This window comes from Tamandua tetradactyla, chromosome 7 (genome assembly GCF_023851605.1).
Source record: "Tamandua tetradactyla isolate mTamTet1 chromosome 7, mTamTet1.pri, whole genome shotgun sequence".
Taxonomy (NCBI): domain Eukaryota; kingdom Metazoa; phylum Chordata; class Mammalia; order Pilosa; family Myrmecophagidae; genus Tamandua; species Tamandua tetradactyla.
Genome location: NC_135333.1, coordinates 160644475 through 160661021, shown reverse-complemented (window position 1 = coordinate 160661021; position 16547 = coordinate 160644475). Strand labels below are relative to the sequence as shown.

The following is a 16547-nucleotide window of genomic DNA, read 5'->3' as shown; positions in this document are numbered from 1 at the left end:
GAGAAGAGGTGGACTGTGATAATTAGGTTCAGTTGTCTACTTGGCCAAGTGATGGACCCAATCGTGTAGTCAAGCAAGCACTAGCCTGTTACTGCAGGGATATTTCATGGCTGGTTCATAAATCAAAAGGGTGGTCTATTAAATCATAAGTCAGTTGACTGCAGTGGCTGATTACATTTATGATCAACTGAGGGTGTGTCTTCTACAAACAAGAGAATCCAGTCAAATGGATTTGATCCAACCAGTGGAAGACTTATAAGGGAGAAGAGAAAACTTTTACTTCTTTAGCCAGCCAGACTGTCTTGTAAAGTTTATTGAGTTCATTGGGGAAATTCAACAAACCTGTCAGACTTGTGGCCTACCTTACAGATTTTCACTTTTTTTTTTGAGAAATCTTTACATACATATGTTCAATGCATGATATACAATCAGTGGCCCATAATATCATCACATAGTTGTGTATTAATTATCATGATCATTTTTAGCACATTCGCATCACTCCAGGAAAAGAAATAAAAAGAAAAAAAAAACAATCTTATACATACCGTACCTCTTACACCTTCCTCTCATTGACCACTCTTTCCATCTACCCAATTTATTTTACCCATTTTCCCTGCTATTATTTACTTCTATCCATATTTTTTAGTCATCTGTCCATACCCTGTATAAAAGGAGCATCAGACACAAGATTTTCATAATCACATAGTCACATTGTGAAAGTTATATGTTTATACAATTGTCTTCAAAAATCAAGGCTACTGGAACACAACTTGACAGTTTCAGGTACTTCCCTCTAGACACTCCAATACAGCATAAACAAAAAGGGGTAACTATACAATGCATAAGAATAACCTCCAGGAATACCTCTTGACCCTGAAATCTCTCAGCCACTGAAACTTTATTTTGTCTCATTTCTCTCTTCAGCCTTTTGGTCAAGAAGCCTTTCTCAATCCCTTGATAATGGGTCCTGGGTCATCCTGGGATTTCTGTCCCATGTTGGCAGGGAGATTTACACCCTTGTAAGTCATATCCCACATAGGGGGGAGGGTAATGAGTTCACCTGCTATATTGGCTTAGAGAAAGAGGCCACATCTCAGCAACAAAAGAGGTTCTTTGGGGGTGACTCTTGGGCCTAATTTTAAGCAGGCCTAGCCTATCCTTTGCAGGAATAAGTTTCATAGGGGTGAACCCCAAGATCAAGGGCTCAGCTTACAGGTTGTCCCCACTGCTTGTGAGGATATCAGAAATTCTCCCAAAGAGGGAAGTTGAATATTTCCTCCTTTCTCCCCAGTCCCCCAAGGAGACTTTGCAAATACTTCTTTATTCACTGCCCATATTACTCTGGAATATATCAGGACATCATGCTAACCTGGACAAACCAATAAAATCTCATGCCCTATTCAAGATTCTATGTACTTGTGTGTTCAACTAAACTGACCATGCAAGTTAAATTAGGAAATACACTACCTAAAACACTAATTTTGCACCAAATAAACACCTCTCCCCTTGGTCTCACACAGAAGTTAAATTTTAAAATATGGATGCTATCATCCTTTTCCAAGTATTTTGATTTACCACAGTCATACTCACATCAGTTTCATTCATATCTCTACCCAAAGTCTGATCACTTTTTCAACTTTTTAAACAATTCCTGCTGACGTTCATAGCTTCAGAGCCCTAATGAATCTCAGATTTCACATAAATACCTGAAGTTTCTGGGAATGACCAGTGTTCTAGTTTGCTAGCTGCCAGAATGCAACACACCAGAGACAGATTGGCTTTTAATAAAAGGGGATTTATTTTGTTGGTTCTTCAGAGGAAAGGCAGCTAACTTTCCACTGAGGTTCTTTCTTACGTGGAAGGCACAAGATGGTCTCTGCTGGTCTTCTCTCCAGGCCCCTGGGTTCCAACAACTTTCCCCGGGGTGACTTCTTTCTGCATCTCCAAAAGCCTGGGCTGAGCTGCTAGTGCTGAGATGAGGAATGCCGAGCTGCTTAGGCTGTGCTACATTGTGTTCTCTCATTTAAGCACCAGCCTATTAAGTCAAACGTCACTCATTGCAGCAGACACGCCTCCTAGCTGACTGCAGATGTAATTGGCAACAGATGAGGTTCACGTACCATTGGCTTATGTCCGCAGCAACAAGACTAGGCATGCTCACCTGGCCAAGTTGACAACTGAATCTAACTAACACATGTCCACCCCTTGTCAACTTGGCAACTTCAAGCATCACCTTACACAGATGTAAAAAATTCTCTGCTTGCTGTGGACCTGTGAATCTCAAAACAAGTCCGGTGCCAATATGCAAAGGAGGATATTCACAGGATACAGATTTTCATTTCCATAGGGAGAAACTGGAACACAGATGTAAAACCTGCAGGGCAAGTGCCGTGGGATCTCAAAGTCTGAAAGTCATTCATCCTTCGGCTTTAGAAAGTGGCAGTTCCATCCCTTCCAAGGGACCATGCAGTGGCCCGCCTCTTTCCAAATCAACCTCGGGGAACATCGAAGAGACCACCTCTGGGCTCCACTCTCTCCAGGCATCAGGGCCACCCCTGGGCTCTCTGCCATTTCTGGGGCACATGCTCAACCCCTCCACATGGTGGCAGCCAGGCTCTCCCAGTCCCCCAAGGAGCGTGCTATGCCTTTTCCAAGGCCCGAGGCTGCACAACTCTTCCACTGCAATGAGAGGGGAGACTCATCCTCACCCTTCAGGGTAAACTCACCCTCTCCATGTATATGGGTGGGTACACTCTCCTGGCCGAGGTTTCTTGGCTTCAGACCCGAGCTTCCATGGTTCTTACTCTGCAAACTCCATTTTTTCCCTTTTGTGTCCTCCTTTGCCAAGATTGGCAGTGTTTCCATTTACACCAACAGTCCCTTCATGCACTCCAGGTCTTCTCCATCATTCTCTTCACAATTCCTCCAAAATCTTCCCCATAGCCATCCAAAACACCGTTCAAACATATCTGGCTTTTGCAAACTGCAGCAGTACCCCACTCCTGGTACCAAATCTGTTCTAGTTTGCTAGCTGCCAGAATGCAACACACCAGAGACAGATTGGCTTTTAATAAAAGGGGATTTATTTTGCTGGTTCTTCAGAGGAAAGGCAGCTAACTTTCCACTGAGGTTCTTTCTTACGTGGAAGGCACAAGATGGTCTCTGCTGGTCTTCTCTCCAGGCCCCTGGGTTCCAACAACTTTCCCCGGGGTGACTTCTTTCTGCATCTCCAAAAGCCTGGGCTGAGCTGCTAGTGCTGAGATGAGGAATGCCGAGCTGCTTAGGCTGTGCTACATTGTGTTCTCTCATTTAAGCACCAGCCAATTAAGTCAAACGTCATTCATTGCAGCAGACACGCCTCCTAGCTGACTGCAGATGTAATTGGCAACAGATGAGGTTCACGTACCATTGGCTTATGTCCGCAGCAACAAGACTAGGCATGCTCACCTGGCCAAGTTGACAACTGAATCTAAGTAACACAACCAGGTTATAAACAAATGGCTCAGTATCTCAGAATTTAAAAATAACAGTTACACCTCCTAATATATGTGAGTGCTGTAAAAGCTCGCAATGTAGGACCCTTTAAATTAGACCCCAACCTGATAACCCATGTTCTCGACTTCAGTTCACTGAGTTTTTATATTATAGTTAGTTCATATGATTGAGGCGTGGTAATATTTATCTTTTTGTTCCTGACATTTCATTCAACATACAATCCCTAAGGTTCATATACCTACTTGCTTATCTCACAACTTCATGCTCAGTAGTCCATTGTATGTATATACCATAGTTCCCCCTTCCGTTCCTCAGTATTGTACCCTTAGGCTAATTCCATCCATTGTGGATCATAAATACTTCTGCCTTAAATGCCAGTAAGCAAATATCCATTTGTGTCCCCACACTCAGTTCTTCTAGGTATATACTGAGCAATGGGGTTTCAGAATCATATGGCAACCCCATCCCTACCCTCCTGTGGAATCACCACTCTGCCCTCCAAGGGGCTGCACCTCTCTGTTTCCCTACCGACAGTGAATAAGTACATCTCTTTGTCTGCATTTTCTCTGGCACTTGTCTCACTCTGTTCATTTTTAAATGGTTTTATTCATGTTTCATACAAACCAACCTAAGTGTATAGACATGCCTTCACCAGCACAATCTATATGAAGACATTTCATTTTCTTCCACAAAAAAATCAGCACCTCTTCCTCATTCCCCTTGCCTGTTGACATTTAGTTTTGGCATAATGCCTTTGTTATATTCAGTGGAAGCATATTACAGTGTTACTGTTGACTATAGACCCTAGATTGCACTGATTGTACTTTTTCCCGTACACTATGTATTTTCAACACCCTGCAATATTGACGTTCATTTGTTCTCCCTCATGAGAAAAAAATTTTTTATTTGTACATTTAACACCATCATTTTCTACTCTAGGCATTCCTAAATTATACCATCTCAGTCTTTATTCTCTATCTTTCCTTCTGGTTTCATATAATGCACCCAGCCCTTCTGCCTCAATCATACTGACATTCAGCTTCATTCAGTATACTTACATTATTGGGCTACAATCAGGTAGTATCATGCTATCCATTTCTGAATTTTTATTATGAGTCCTGTTGCACAATCTGTATTCTTTCAGTACCAATTGCAAAATCTCTCCCTATTTCTGTCTCTGGATAACCTGTGCTCTCTTAACTTCAATTCTCTGGGTTCATTCATTGATATTAGTTCACATAAGTGAGACCATACAGTATTTGTCCTTTTGTTTCTGGCTATTGTCACTCAACATAATGTTCTCAAGTTTCATCCATATTGCTATATGCTTTGTGGCTTTATTCTTTCATACAGTTGTGTAATATTCCATCATACATATATACCACAGTTTGTTTAGCCACTCATCAGTGATGAACATTTGGGCTGTTTCTTTCTATTGGAAATCATAAATAGTGCTGCTATAAACATTAGTGTGCAAATGTCCCCAGGTCCTCTGAATATATAGTAGTGAGATTGCTGGATCATATGGCAATTCTATACATAAATTCCTGAAGTCAAACTGCCTTCCATAGTGGTTTAACACTTTACATTCCCACCAATTGTGGATGTGTGCCTCTTTCTCCACATCCTCTCCAGCACTTGTTATTTTCTGATTTTTGATAATGATCATTCTAGTGGGTGTCAAATTATATCTCATTGTAGTTTTGATTTATATTTCCCTAATAGCCAGTGAAGTTGAGCATCTTTTCATGTGCCTTTTAGACATTTATATTTCTTCCTATAAGAAGATCTGTTCATGTCTTTTGTCCATTTTTAAATTGGGCTGTTTGTCTTTTTGCTATCTTTGCTATTCTTCAATGCTATCATCATGATAGCATGATTTGGTACTAGACTGTCCAGAAATGGATAGCATTGAAGAATCTCTTTATATATTCTGCACACTAAACCCTTATCTGATCTTCTTGACTGATGCAGAAAAGACATTTGACAAAATTCAATATCTTTCTTGATGAAAACACTTCAAAGGATAGGAATAGAAGGGAACTTCCTCAACATTATAAAGGGAGTGTATGAAAAATAAATAGCTAACATCATCCTCATTGGGGAAAGACTGGAAGCTTTCTCTCTAAAATCAAGAAACAAGACAAGGATGCCCACTCACTATTTTTACTTTTATTTTTATTTATTATCTCACCTCACCATGGAGGTGAGAAGGCAGTGGTATGATACATTTAAAATTCTAAAAAGAAAAAGCCACCAACCCAGAATTCAATATCCAGCAAAATTGTCCTTCAAAAAAGAGGGGGAGGGTGGTGCGATGGTGGCTTAGTGGCAGAACTCTCACCTGCCATGCCAGAGACCCAGTTTTGCTTCCTGGGTCAAAGGAAGTTCTAGCCAGAGACATTAGACAAGAAAGAAATAAAAAGCATCCAAATTGGAAAAGAAGAGGTGAAACTCCAACTGATTACAGATGATATGCTTTGTTCTTGATCTTAGAGGGAAAGCTTTGTTATTAGGGTGGCTTCATAGAATGTTAGACAATTTTTCCTCTTCCTCAATTGTTTTGAAGAGTTTGAGCAGGATTGGTACTAATTCTTCCTTGGATGCTTAATAGAATTCACATATGAAGCCATCTGGTCCTGGTCATTTATTTTTTGGGAGCTTCTTATTGACTGATTCAATGTCTTTACTTGTGATTGGTTTGTCTATAGCTCCCTTGAGTGTTGTCATGGTTTGTCTCATGTACTTTGGAGCACTCTGGCTCTGCACACAAGTATTTATGTCTTCTTGTTGAATTGTTCCTTTCATTATTCCTTTTATTAATATATATTCTTTTTATTAATATATAGTGTCCTTCTTTGTTCTTTTAATTGTCTTACATATGAAGTCTAATTTGTCAGATGCTAGTATGGCTACTCCTTCTCTTTTCTGATTGTTGTTTGCATGAAATATCTTTTCCCAACCTTTCACTTTCAATCTATTTTTGCCCCTTTGTCTAAAATGAGTTTCCATAGACATCAGATAGAAGGGTCCTGTTTTAATCATTCTGTCAGTCTATGTCTTTTGATTGGGGAGTTTAATACATTAATATTCAATATTATTACTATAAAGGCAGTAGTTTCTTCTACCATTTTCTTTTGAATTTTAAATGTCATATCTAATTTTTTTCTCTTTTTCTCTTTACTAATAGTCTTCATTTCTACACTCTTCTCCAGACCTCTCTCTTGCCATTTTTATATTTCTGTAGTGCTCCCTTTAGTATTTCTTGCAGAGCCAGTCTCTTAGTCACAAATTCTCTCAGTGACTGTCTGAAAATATTTTAATCTCCCCTCATTTTTTTTTCTTGGGCTGGCACCAGGAAGCAAAACTGGGTCTCTGGCATGGCAGGTGAGAGTTCTGCCACTAAGCCACCATCGCACCATCCTCCCCCTCTTTTTTGAAGGACAGTTTTGCTGGATATAGAATTCTGGGTTGGTGGCTTTTTCCTTTTAGAATTTTAAATATATCATACCACTGCCTTCTCACCTCCATGGTTTCTGCTGAGAAAACCACACATAGTCTTATTAGGCTTATGTTGTATGTAGCAGATTGCTTTTCTCCTGCTACTTTCAAAATTCTCTTAATTAGTAAGTGTCTTGGAGCATGTCTATTTGTATCTAATCTGTTTGGATTATGCTGCACTTCTTGGATCTGTAATTTTAGGTCTTTTATAAAAATAGGAAATTTTAAGTGATTATTTCCTCCATTAGTCTTTTTCTTCCTTTTCCCTTCTCTGGTCCTTCTGGGATACCCACAACCTGTATATTTGTATGCTTCATGCTGTCCTTCAATTCCCTGAGAACTTGCTCATATTTTTCCATTCTTTTCCCTGTATTTTATTTTGTGTGTCAGATTTCAGATGTCCAGTCCCCTAGTTCACTAATCCTTTCTTCTACCTCTTCAAATCTATTGTTGTAGGTTTCCATTCCTTTTCCTCTTTTCTGTTGTGCCTTTCATTCACATAAGTTCTGTGATTTGTTTCTTCAAACTTTCAAGTTCTTCTTTTTGTTTTTCCAATGTCTTCTTTATATCTTCCCTCAACTTGTTTTGATTTTTGATGATATTTTCCATGTCTGTTCAAACATCCTGAATTAGTTGTTTCAATGTCTATATCTCATTTGAATTGTTGGTTTGTTCCCTTGTCTGGGCCCTGTCTTTGATTTTCCTAGTATGACTCATTATTTTTTGCTAGTGTCTAGGCATTTGATTTCCTTAATTAGTTTATTTTGGGGGTTGCTTTCACTCTTTTACCTAGGATTTTCTTGCTGGATGGCTTTGTTCTCTATCTGTTCTTTGACATTCAGTTCAACTTACTCTATATCTCTAGCATAGGTTCTGTTTAATCATAATTTCTCAGTTCTTGTTTTACCGTTTCTTGTTCTGTGTATGGAGCCTATTTTTTCTTTCTTTCTTTCTTTTTTTTTTTGAAGAGGGTCTCCTCACATATTATAACCCCAGTCAGTTTTCCCAGACCAGACAGACCCATGTCTCAGGAGGAAAGAGTAGCCTGCATCAGTTTTCCCAGAAGGTGAGAATTAGCAGGTTGTCAGACTTTCCTACGAAGCCTCTAAACTCTACTTTTTCTATCCTGCCCAGCATGTGGCACTTGTCTGCCACAGCTTTCCACCAGCATAAAGTGCTGTATGCCTTTAATTTCAGCAGACTGTGCCTGCCAGGGGCATGGTTGAGGCAGAGGTGACTACAACGGAAGTTGTAGGTTGGCATTAATTGCTTCAGTTTTCCAGTCACTGGAGCTTTAATTCCTTGAAGGAGGGATCTTCTGCTTGAGTTGGGTCCCACCTTTCTCATGGGGAAGATACAACCTTTAGGGAATTTACTCCTTTCATTGGACTACTTGCTTTGTCTCTCAGACAAGTTTAGTTCTGCCCTTTTCTGGGGCAATGCTGGAGCCTGAGAGTGCTTCCAGTTCTATATAATGAGCTATTAAGGAGTAGGAAAAAAAAATGTATATATATATATATAAAGCCTTTTCAGAGGCAGACCCCTACTCCTTGGGTTTGTCAATCAAGAGCTTAAGTTGGTATATGACTCTGTGTATTTCCAGGCACTATGTGCCCCCTTAACTTGGGGCCCGGCCTTTTTCCAGTATTTTGCGCTGTCCAACTCAAAAAGCCTCTGTTGCTTTTTGGTTTTTTCCCCCATCATTCCCACCCCTTCTCTGCCAGGGCAAAAACTCCTAGTACCATTAGTGCTTATTCCAGGTTAATTGTGCTGAGGCTTATTTTCAGTAGTCAGAATTTGTTAATTCCTCAACTGAAGCATGATTGAGCTAAACCCTTTCTGCTAGTAATGTCTGTTTCCTTTCCCCTTAGGAAAGGAACTAGTTAGTTCCCTCAGGAAACTAAACTACTGTGCCTGTTGAGGAGGGGCCCTAACTGTCTCGGCTTTGGGGGATTTATAATTCTGTGTGTCATCTTAGCTGTCCCACCTGGTCCAGACTGGTGTACACTGTGTGTCTAGTCACTCATGTAGCCCCAGCAGTGTTCTCTACTGTTTCTGGCTATTAACTGCTCTGGAGAAAAACTAAATTCCACGCCTCACTAAGCCACCATTTTGCCCTGCTGAATTGCCCAGATTTGGGGCTCTTGCATCCCTATGGTTATGAGACAGTTTTATAAATCTCATATTTACAGATATCTCTTCTTGGTTCTGTTTCTCTAGAGAACCCTGATTAATACACCTGGCAAGGGCAGAAATGTGTTAATTAACTCAGTTTCTTAAAATTAGCCTTCCAGATTGGTGTTAATGCAGGAAATCTCAAGAACAAGTGTCCTTGGGACTTCTATGCACAGAGGCATAGAGGCATATGCCACGGAAGGCAGAATCTGATTAAATATAACAGGACTTTATCTTGTAGATTGGATACTAACTGGGTGTACAGCTTAATGGGCTAGGACAAACCATCAGAATAAGAGAGAGGTGCCAGCTGGTTGATTCTCTAATGGTTTGTCTCCTCTTCCTCTCCCAGAATGGCTTTTCTAAATCTCAAATACTACTTGAAACATATTTTCAGACACTACAGTCACTTTCATATTTACTTCCTCAAATATGTTATACAATTATACACTTTTCATATGCTGCTCCCTCTGCCTAGCATGCTATGCTGCTAACCCTGCTGGACTTTTCAATCCATGCAGGCAAATCTTTGAAAACCCAATATAATGACTTTCGATATTTCCTTAATACTTGTATTTCATTAAGTTGCTTCTCCTCTGAACACTTTTAGAATCTTTACATACCCCATGATAACATTTTTCAAACTATAAATTATTTAATGAGTCATCTGTCTTCTCACAAATGGATTTTAAACTCCCCAAAGCTAGAGATCACAGTTTTTTGACTTCATATCTCCAGAATCTGGCATGAACCAAATTAATGTTTGATGAAAGAATGAATGCATGCATAAAGAATATGCATTCATCCTCATCCACCTTTTTTCTTATCTAGAGAAATTGTGAAAAAGTCTTTAAAATGTAGACTTTAAAAAATAATATCCACTTTGGAAGAATCAGCACCTCCAAAAATATTGCACATATCTGTCGATGTGTGTGATCTTTCTCTTTCTCTCACTTTAAATTCCTCAGTGTTCACAGGATGTGATTCTGAAATTGCATTTCATTCACATCATGCAATTTTTTTCCAAGAAAATGAACTTTGCTTTCAAATATAAACAGTAGCATTTCAGGGCTGTGCTGAAAGGTAAATGTTAGAAACCCTCATTCTTTGCAGTGGTAAATGTTTCAAAAGAATTGATAAAAAGTCATATCCGCAGCTGCATTCACAATTGCCAGAGCTGCTATTATGTTTTGACAAAATACAAATGGAATTTTGGTGATGTCTTTTATAAATATCACGAGCTTATTCTTTCCCAACTTAAAGGCCAGTGTTTCCCCACTGCTTCTGCCATCAGGGTGTTATCTTTATACCATAAACTCATCCCCAATTTGCCCAATTCCATACAGTTCATAGAACATCAAAACAAAAATCTAAGTTCCTAACATTGTAAATCTCTGAAACCAAAGATAAATGTCTATTGACAAAGCTTTGGGACAAGAAGCTTCTTGCTGCCTCTAAAATTCACTTTTGTTACTTGGTCCTCGCTTTTGCATGGCTAAAGTTTTTTGCTCAGATTTTAAAAGCATAAAAATAATGAATGAGTTAGTTGACATATATAAAGTATTATATAATTTCCAGCTCTTCCAAGAGTGACATTTCAAAGACAAAAGATTTTATTTAAACTGAGAATATTTGGTGGTATGAAATGTTTGTACATGTGAATGGATAAAGGAGTAACAATTGATTTTTTAAAATATGTATCATGAAGTCTACCCTCACATAGCTTATCAGATGCAGGTATTGGAAAAGTCATGATAATTTGAACTGTTTATCTTTTGGATTGGTATTTATACTGTTTTTGCAGTTTCTACAGAAATGCTGAGTTTTGAAAGTTTGGGCTTCCATTTTTTTGCACATATATGTTGGTTCTCTGACTTTGTGGCTTTAGCAGACTTCTATTGCTCCTATAAGGATGCTGGAAAAAAATTATCTAGGCTGTTTTAAAAGTAACACAATAGGAAAAGAAAAGCAAGATACAAATGTTGTGGAACGGAATATTCTACAGAAATAATGAGTTGAGAAATAACACTAGTTTCTCTTAGGAAGAGCAAAGAGAAGTTCTAATTTACGTCAGTAAATTAAAAGAATTGTATCATAAAAGTAAACTCAGTAGTACGATGTTTTATATGTATGTTTTAGATAATTAAAAATAATTATAACAACAGTAAAAATTATCTCTTTTAAGACTGAAATCTCAAATTTTAGAATGCTGTAACTGGCAGTTGTGTGACTTAACAGGTTTTGCTGTAGGATCTAAGAGAAATGAAATAGTTTTGCAAGGTAAAGTCAAAGCTCATTGTGAAAGGTTACAAGTTTTAGTTATGACCCTGAAACCTGGAATTTGTCTTAGTAAGGGGCAGGTGAATCATCATTTTTGGTAGGGTTAACATATTTTCTTTGGGGCAAAAATGTTTGTTATTCCTAAATAATACTTTTTATTCATTTAAATTTCCTTCTCCCAGCTCTATTATGGCAATTCAGTTGAGTTAGAGTGAAGAAAAGAATGTGTCCAAAGGATATTTGAATAAGGCATCTTTCCACTTATGTTGATAGAAGATCTTTTGAATTATTGGCTGGTTTGCAGGACTTGAGTAACTTCATTCAAATAGCTTGCTGATCCTAAGGATGGATTTAAAACAGGCCATAAGTGGCAATAAGCCCTAAAAGAAATTCTGTGGCTTACTGTTCGAGTGTTTTGCTAAAAAAAAACTCCTCTTTCTCAGAATGTTCTGATGTCAAAAGTTTACAGACCACACTGATAATGCAGAGAACAACAAAGGTTAGGTACATTGAGTTCTGCCAGTGGTTTCCTGTGTGGTCCAGGAAGGTTACTTCAACTTTGAGGGTTTCCACCTCCCGATGTATGGAAAAGAAATAATAGCACTTACATATTTCTCAGAATGTTGCAATAATTAATGCTTTGAAATAAACATCAAAGAGTTTCACTTTTGTGCTACAGCTTTTGGGTTTATTTGTTAATAAGGGGGAACATATTTTGCATTGGAAAAAAATTTTTAAAGAATACTATTCTTGACAGTACATGCTTAAAATGTGACACATTTTATTAAAGTTATACTACCCAACTTCATTAAGATCTTTATGGAAACTGGAAAGACATTTTGCATTTCGTTCAGATGTCCACAGAGATGGCTGCAGAATTGGTGGACTTCCGTTCTTGAAACTATCATCACCCAAGGCTGTATCTGGCACTACAGATACAGGGTTTTATAATGATGTATCTTTGGGAAGTTTTTATGTTAAAAGATTCCCTAACATAATTAAGATTGATAAGATTATTTAGTTGACTGAAAAAAGCTTGTCAGGTAAATGACTTTCAATAGAAAATTACAGAAAACTCGTATTGGCTTCAACAATGAAAGACATTCATTGGTTTATTTAACAGAAAAGTCCAGATTTGATAGTTTTCAGGCATTTTACCCTAGGCTATACTATAGAAGGAAATCCAAATTTTTAGTGGCTTACAGCAACATTGATTTCTTTGTTATTTATGTTAACTGTCATCAGAGACTGTGGCTCTGCCCCACGTGTCATATTCATTCTGGGATTTGGGAGAAGACCTTGTCAAAGATATCCCGTGGAATAATGAAAAAGCAATGGTGAGATATGTACCGGCCTTTAAAGCTTCTTCTCAGAAGTTGCCCGCATTTATTTCAACTCACACATTATTGTCTAAAGTCTGATGTCAAAAGGGTGGGTAAGTATAATTCTTAGGGAGATGGGCAGTGACTACTTAGGAACTATAATGCAGTCTTTAGAATAAGGTTCAGGTGCAGTTTGGTCAGGGCTCTGCTCCATTTCCCTATGAGTTTCCACCCTACTCCATTTATTGGCCTTGCCCTAAGAATAGCTTTCTTCATGATGGTAAATTGACGAGCATCCCAGGTCTCATATCCAGAAACCGTCTATCAGAAGAAGAGAGTTTTCTCTTCCCAACCATGAGAAAAATATTTGGTTCTTCTCATTTTCTCATCATTCTGACTGGCTCCACTTGGGTCACATTAGCACCCCCAAAATCATTAACTATGGCCGGGAAGGCTATGAATGACTGTCTGAGACCTAGGTCTGAGATCACTGGTTGACTTAGACCAACACGTTTTGCCTGAAGCTGGGATTGAGGCTGACCCTATCCAAACTACACTGTGGTTGAGATAGAAGAAACGCGGAGGAGCAACTCCAGGTTGGGGGACCCAGATCTTCCTCACTTTCCCTTCCTAGGGTTCCATTGCCCTCCCTGTCCTTGAGTTCCAAGATGCAAACCCTTACTGCTATTGTAACAGTCTCACAACTGCATACTTTAGTCTAGGCTTCTGTTACTTGCAAGCTAAAGTGCTTTAGTTGGTAAAGAAATACAGTATTCATAGAAAACTATTTCATAAAAGAGGATTCAGTATAAAATATAGAAGAGGTCTTGGTTTTAATCCAAATCCTCCACCTCCTCGCTAGGTGACTTTCAACAAATTATTAAATTTGTTAAGCCCATTTTTACACCTTTAAAAAGAAAATAGGGCAGCCACAGTGGCTCAAGGGCAGAGCTCTTCCTTGCTATGCCAGAGACCCCAGTTTGATTCCCGGTGCCTGCCCATGCAAAAAAATAAAATAAAATAAAAATAAAAAGAGAATAATGGATTTATAAGGCTTTTGGCAAAAATTCAGTGAGCTAATGTATATATATATATATATATATATATATATATATAAAGGCCTTACTTAGTATAATGACAGTTAATGTCGGGTGTTATAGAAAGTGCAGATGGCAGAGATGACAGCTTGAAGGATTAGCACGTTTTTGCATAGAATGTGGTCTTTAAGTTTGAGTTTGGCATAAGGGAAGAATTTCTACACAGTCTCTAGGAGACAATAGGTAAGTGTCCCAGGCTGACAAGATTGTGTAGAGCAGAAGTCCAGAGGTGGGAAAGCACAAGGAATGTGCAGAAAAAGGGAAAGAGGCAAATCAGTGTACTGAAATTTCTCATTCCCACTTACTTCCCACCCTGAAGCCTGAAGCGACTCTAGAAGCCCATCAGTCAGGTTATTGATACCTGTGAGCAAGGTTCAGCTCCAGTCTCTTCCTCAGTGGTGCTTCTCCAGTCTATCCAGGAGACAAGTCTACAATTCACACTTTTCATGAATGTATGCTGATTTATGGAAGGCATCTTGAACACATTTATCTATTTTGCTTGCTGTTTTCCACCTTACTTACATGAAAATATTTCATCCTTTTAACATATTATGGGCATAAATAAAAATATTATACCTATTCAAAGTGTGCATAATTTTACTTTCTGCTGACTTAATAGGAAAAACTAACTTTCCAAATGGAATTAATTTCATACCCAAATGGGCAATTAATAATGTATATTGTGTACATTATATTGAGTACTCCTCATTTAGAGAATGGCACAAAATTAATTTTTTTCCCTAATTAAATTGTGCTTTGTCCAAAAATGTGTGCATTATTTATAGCTATGCTTGATTTAAAGAATGAAAATAATTGAATACCCACAGAACTAGCTTCGTTTTCCTTTAACAGGCTCCATCCTTATATACTTAACACAAGCTGGAAATAGCAGTGAGTTAACTGATTCTGCAAACCACTCCATCATCAAAATATCAAAGTCAACCCTTCCAAAATCCTGGGTATAAAATATACCCTTTTAGCTGCCTGTGCTCAAAGTAGCTTTTCTGACTTTTATAATGAATTTTTCATTTGCTACGTTTGAAACCTTTTTTCTCATGGTCTGCTGGTGATCTGAAAGGCTTTGCATCATAAATGGAACATCTTGAGCATCTAATATACAGAATTGGGTCCAAACTTTTGAAAATGAATGCAATAATCACAGATAAACATAAGGTAAGGAAAAAATAAAGAGGCAAAATTTAAAACCAAGAGATAAAATTTAAGCTTATAGAAACATTGCCCTTGGCAATCCTAAATCCAGCTGGGTCTTGTTGTTATTGTTCTTAATTTGTGTGTTTTCTGATATTTTATAACCACCATCAAGTTATGTTTCCAGGGGAAAGGAACAAAGAGAATTTCAGGTACAATTGTTACAATGAAGGGACGTTTGAAAGAAAATCCAGAGACCTGGGTGTTTGTTAAATTCCATCTTTACAAAGGTTGATAATCCAGGCATTCCAGAATCCTGACAAAATCCGTAAATTTCCAGAATCCTGACAAAATCCGTAAAGTGGTTTACATCAGGAAATACCCACATTTTCTCCTCACAGTACAATTTCAAAGAATTTTGGTCAATCAGACCGGTGAGTATGGCCTGTCTTTTACTAGGCTGATACAAACAAATTTCTTTTTTTTTCAGAGATTATTTAAATCCAAAAGAAACAAGTTTGGCTATTTGCCCAGCTGAAAAACTTTGGTTTGCATGATAGTGACCTCTAAGTATAAATGGTTTTAAACTCGACTTTGGATCCCATTACTCAGAACCACCAAAAATAAAACATAAAAGTGGACTGACATAATGGAAAATTGTAATCTGAATGATCAGAGGTAATACAAGGAAGCTGATTTCAGCTTTATGGAAGTTTATCTGCTAAGCTTAAGACTGGAAGGAGAAAGGCAGACAACAAGTTTCCAAAATCCAAATTGCAATCCAGAATAAAAGCTGAAAACCTATATACTCACATGTAATAAATAGATTTTTTTGTTTCATTTACGCAACTAAAAAATATTTAAAGCATCTACAGTAAGCTTACAATGAAATGGATTTAGGGAAAGACATTTTTGAAAAAACTCTGTAAAAGGACAAAAATAATTCATTTTTGAGCTCTCTGTAAAAACATTTTCTTGCCCTAGATACTTGTATTTATCTGCAGAATCCTGGCACTATTGATGGTGCTCAATAAATACAGGTGTCTGGGCATGGCACGTAGGACCCTCTAGTGGGTTTCTGGTTTGGGGCATCGTAACCTCCTGCAAGCCAGTCTTCCCCTCCCTCGGCACATGCAGTTATGAACACTTTGAGGGCTAGATGAGATCATGGATACACAATCTCTCTGTGAATAGTCACACGCTAGTCAAATCGAATTTGCCTTATTTCCTGCCAGGACTCTGCTAAGTGTTCTCTGAAGGTGTGCCAGTTTGGAATTGTTATGCACCCCAGAAAAGCCATGTTCTTTAATCCTCATTCAATACCCCTGGGAGGGATCTTTTTTATTAAGTTGTTTCCATGGAGATGTGGAATGGTAACTTTTGATTAGGTGGTTTCCATAGAGATGTGTCTCCACCCATTCAAGGTGGGATTGCTTACTGGACTCCTTTAAGGGGGAACCATTTTGGAAAAAGGCTTTAGAGCTGATACAGCCAGAGACCCTTGGAGATGCAGAAGAAAAACATATCC

The 16547-nt window shown here is 38.3% G+C and overlaps 1 long non-coding RNA gene across 15 annotated transcripts in view; it reads left to right on the top strand.

Annotated features, from left to right (window-relative positions):
- Positions 1 to 16547, top strand: part of LOC143690284 (uncharacterized) — a 242830-nt gene that overhangs the window by 52417 nt on the left and 173866 nt on the right. For 9 of the 15 annotated variants that reach the window (XR_013179113.1, XR_013179116.1, XR_013179112.1 and 6 more), the window contains exon 1: positions 15354 to 15453. The exons of 1 other annotated variant lie outside the window; for it this stretch is intronic. This is a non-coding gene — a long non-coding RNA (uncharacterized LOC143690284). Of the gene's footprint in view, positions 1 to 12696; positions 12887 to 14722; positions 15044 to 15353; positions 15454 to 16547 lie in introns of those variants that run through there. 5 more of the 15 variants (XR_013179107.1, XR_013179108.1, XR_013179109.1 and 2 more) reach the window with 3 other exon arrangements.